The 4,485-nt window shown below is 46.2% G+C and overlaps 1 long non-coding RNA gene across 1 annotated transcript; it reads left to right on the top strand.

Annotated features, from left to right (window-relative positions):
* Nucleotides 1–133: 133 nt before the first annotated feature.
* On the top strand, nt 134–4,265 carry LOC308486756. The gene is made up of 3 exons (XR_013991273.1): nt 134–256; nt 1,695–1,874; nt 2,574–4,265. It is a non-coding gene; the product is annotated as an uncharacterized lncRNA (long non-coding RNA).
* Nucleotides 4,266–4,485: the final 220 nt, after the last annotated feature.

Below are 4,485 nucleotides of genomic sequence, written 5' to 3'. Positions count from 1 at the left end.
TTTAATTCACTGAAATTTTAAATGTTTGTATGCATTACTATGTGTTTAAATTTGATTGGTTGGTAACTGAATTCTAGAGCTCTCATGTGACTGGCTAGCAATGGTCACATGGAAGGTATGCAGTGAAGGAGACGCTCCATTTTACATGAAGTAAGATGACGGTTTTTAGAATCCACTGTGAACACTGCCATGTTGAATAGAGTGTCAGAGTGCTGCTTCTGTGCTTGAAAGAAAGAGAGCAAAGCTGAAGGAGAAGGTAAAATTGGAAACCTCTCCTAGGAATTGCAAGCCATGGCTTAAAATAAAAAAAATCCTTCCAGTAGCACCTTTAAGACCAACTAAGTTAGTTCTTGGTATGAGCTTTCGTGTGCAAGCACACTTCTTCAGATACACTGAAACAGAAGTTGCCAGATCCTTCTATATAGTGAGAAGGTGGGGAGGGGTATTACTCAGAAGGGTGGTGGGAATGGGAGATTGGCAGATAGCTGAGATGAGCCTGCTGACGACTCTTAACGACTGTAATAGGTCTTACAGGGAAAGGCAAGGGGTGAGAAGGTGAGAAATGGCTCACCCCTTGCCTTTCCCTGTAAGACCTATTACAGTCGTTAAGAGTCGTCAGCAGGCTCATCTCAGCTATCTGCCAATCTCCCATTCCCACCACCCTTCTGAGTAATACCCCTCCCCACCTTCTCACTATATAGAAGGATCTGGCAACTTCTGTTTCAGTGTATCTGAAGAAGTGTGCTTGCACACGAAAGCTCATACCAAGAACTAACTTAGTTGGTCTTAAAGGTGCTACTGGAAGGATTTTTTTTATTTTGACTATGGCAGACCAACACGGCTACCTATCTGTAACTGAAGCCATGGCTTAACTGAGATACAGAAGGCTGAGTACTGAGCTCTGGAAAGGGAGGAAAATACAGTTGTTTGGATGTTAGAAGAAGAGACGGTAAACCCATGCTTGGTGAAGCATGAGACTGTAAATATTAGGTTTTAATTCATCTATAACCAGGGGTCAGCAAACTTTTTCAGCAGGGGGGCCAGTCCACTGTCCCTCAGACCTTGTGGAAGGTTGGACTATAATTTTTTTTGGGGGGATAAACCATTCCTGTGCCCCACAAATAATCCAGAGATGCATTTTAAATAAAAGCACACATTCTACTCATGTAAAAACAGACTGATTCCCAGAGCGTCCACAGGCCAGATTTAGAAGGCAATTGGTCTGGATCCGGCCCCCGGGCCTTAGTTTGCCTACCCATGATCTATAACTGTAAGTTTCTGCAAGTAAAGTTTTTGAATGTTAAAGTCTGGACATTGGTTTAATTTCCAAAGAAGGGTGTCAGTCATATATATGATTTGAGAGTCTTAGCTTTGTTTTTGCTACTCTTACTTCAACAATGAACACCAAGTGGCAGAGGCCAGAGCTTCCTTGCGTGTGGTGTAGTGGTTAAGAGCTGTAGATTCATAATCTGGGGAACTGGGTTCGCGTCTCCGCTCCTCCACATGCAGCTGCTGGGTGACCTTGGGCTAGTCACACTTCTCTGAAGTCTCTCAGCCCCACTCACCTCACAGAGTGTTTGTTGTGGGGGAAGAAGGGAAAGGAGAATGTTAGCCGCTTTGAGACTCCTTTGGGTAGTGATAAAGTGGGATATCAAATCCAAACTCTTCTTCGTCTTCTTCTTCTGCACTCCCAGGTAGGACTTCCTTCAGTCGGAAGTTACAGCACCTCTCAGGTGGGCACTATTGCCATTGTAAAACAACAAGGGAGGTGTTCATGATGACTTCCAGAACCTCTTTTTCTTGAAAATTAAGCACTGCATTCCCAGGGCAGTTGCAGCAAAGGGCTTTGTCACATGGCCAAAACAAGCAAGCAAGTAAATTCTCTGCAGCTTTTCCTCCTGGGCCAGACTGGGCTTTCCCTTGTTATGTAGGGTGTTCTTTCTGGGAAGGAGGAGCCTAGTCTATACTCATGCTTAGGAACCGAGTAATTTACGAAATGGCCCGTCGAGCTTGGCGTGGCATTGTACTGTCAGCTGATGACCCGAAGTTCATTTGCAGTCCAGCTGGAGCTATTTGCCGTTTCAGCTGGGGAAGCTCAGCTGGGTTTAAAGGCCTGACACCAATTTCCCCTTGATCTCATTTAACAAGAATATGTTTTCTGGGGGCACTGTAAATGTTTCACCAGGATGAAAAGAATGGCTCCAATCTTTCACACATTCATGAACCCAGATAATTTAAACTCCCCCCCCCCCCGCCCTTGTCTGAAGGTAAACTGCTGATCCAGCTGAAGTGAAATATTTCATTATAAAGGAATAAGGTTTAAAGCCCTTCTCTAATTCTATACGTTCTTTCGTATCCTTGATTATCCCCCCCCCCCTCAGTACAGGTCTTCACTAATTCAGAAATGTTCTATAGCAGGGATTGGGAACCAGGTGTTGTTGGACTACAGCTCCCATCATCCTTATCTTTTGCCAACACTAGCTGAGGCTGATGGGACTCCAACAACATCTAGAGGGTTTCCCACCTCTGCTCTATACATTGGTAATTGTAGTTCTGGACTTACTTTATCACAGATAACTGCAACTCAAGACACCTGCAAGAAGCTACAGCTAGGTGGGACCTGACACATTTCCAGATGGCGCTTCAAAGTAATGGATGGGAAATCAGTCTATTTGCATTTTGATGTCCATGAATAGAGAGCATGCATAGACTGCAATCTGAACCACTGATCCACCAGAGGCCGCCCTCCACCCATCTCTGCCAGCCTCTGTCCATGGAGGGATTCCAACGTCACTCCATCAGCATGGAGCTGCCTGTTCTGTTCGCTGGAAGTACAGGTGGGCAGAAGTACTGCCAGCAGGATTCCTACCAGTGATTGTCCATGGAAAGTCCCCAAATGGAGTGTTCTGTGGGTGGGGAGGAGCTGGATCAGCCCAGGATCCACTGGACCACCTCCACTGCCATCACTCAGCAACATGAGGCACAATGTGGGCCTGGTTGGTAAGCCAGCTCCAGGGTTTTGCCTGCCCACTCTGCCTTCCATCTTGGCTGGCATGACTGGTGGGGCTGCAGATGCAATAACTGTGATGCCACTCATTGTGGTGGCCTGGGATTCAGACTCGGAGGCTGAACCTGAGGAATCCCAGCCTGCACAGGAGTCCCCGCCTCCAGAACCAGCTGAGCCGGGGCTGGGGCTTGAGCCTGAAGGGTCCTCACCTGTGCTGGATCCTCAGGTGCAGGCACCAGCTGAGTCTGCTCTGGCTCCTGAGGTGATGGAGGACCCATTGCCTGCAGGTGCTCCACTCTCAGCCCCGTCAGGGGAAAGTGAGGTTGCCTCTGGGTCCGGTAATCCTCCAGCCTCTCCTGAGCTGCAGAGTCTCAGGGCAGAGAGGCGGAGGGAACTAAGTTCCCACAGGAGGAGTGCTCGCCTCCAGGCCAGGAGAGGCGAGTCACCTGTGGACCGGGGCTGCCCTATGCCTCAGGGCAGATGAAAGCCAGCCAGCCCTAGTCCCAGGTTGCGGGAGCAACATTGTTGGTAGCCTGTTCCTGCCTGCACCCTGTCCTGCTCTTCTGCCAGAGTTCCTGACCTCACCCGACTCCTCTCCTTGGACCCCACTTCAGCTTTGACGGACAGCCTCCTCGAACTTGGACTGGACTCGGACCTCACCGCACGGTTAACCCTCAGGACCAGCACACTCATTCATGTCTCTTTTCTGCCCAGCCAATATTGCTCTGCCCATCGGATTGACTACAGGATGCTGTGAATTCCTCATTTTCTCACTGTCTCTGTGATCTCTGGTGGGGATTCCCTAGGCTTGATGATATTCGTGAGGGGGAACATATTTGAATGGAGATTTTAATGGACACCTCCTCTAAACCATATATTTATCCAGCAGTCAAGCCTTCCATGAATATTTCCATTAAGAAAACCTGGACACTTCCTCGACAGGTGAGCTTTACTATCCTTTACTGAATCAGGACATTTAACAAAGGAGCCACCAAAATTTATGGGCAGTGTCATGTAAGAGTGAAATGTGTCTTACTAATTGCTAACACTTTAGATTCTTTAATTCCAATGATTCAGAAGTCAACCATTTTTTAAGGAAATGTGCGGTGTGTTTATTACTTAATTCTAAATTGAGCCTTACACTGCAAGCCTTTACATGTCTACTCTGAAGTAAGTCTCACTGGAGCTTACTCCCAGATAACTGGGTAAAGACTGTGCAGTCTTACACTACAATCCTAAGCATTTTTATTCAGAAGTAAGCCCCACTGAGTTCAATAGGATTTAGTCTCTGGTATGTTCTTGATCATTCTCATGGTTTCTATTATTATTATTATTATTATTATTATTATTATTATTATTACTACTATTATTATTATTATTTCTTCCCATTTTTCCCCTTACTCAAGACAGCATACAGCTAAAATTTTATTTCATTCTATTTATCCATTGAAGGTATTGTATATCCCTTTCATTTTTTT

Source organism: Podarcis pityusensis (genome assembly GCF_964106645.2).
Source record: "Podarcis pityusensis genome assembly, chromosome: 10".
NCBI classification, from domain to species: domain Eukaryota; kingdom Metazoa; phylum Chordata; class Lepidosauria; order Squamata; family Lacertidae; genus Podarcis; species Podarcis pityusensis.
This window is presented reverse-complemented; position numbering and strand designations above follow the sequence as displayed.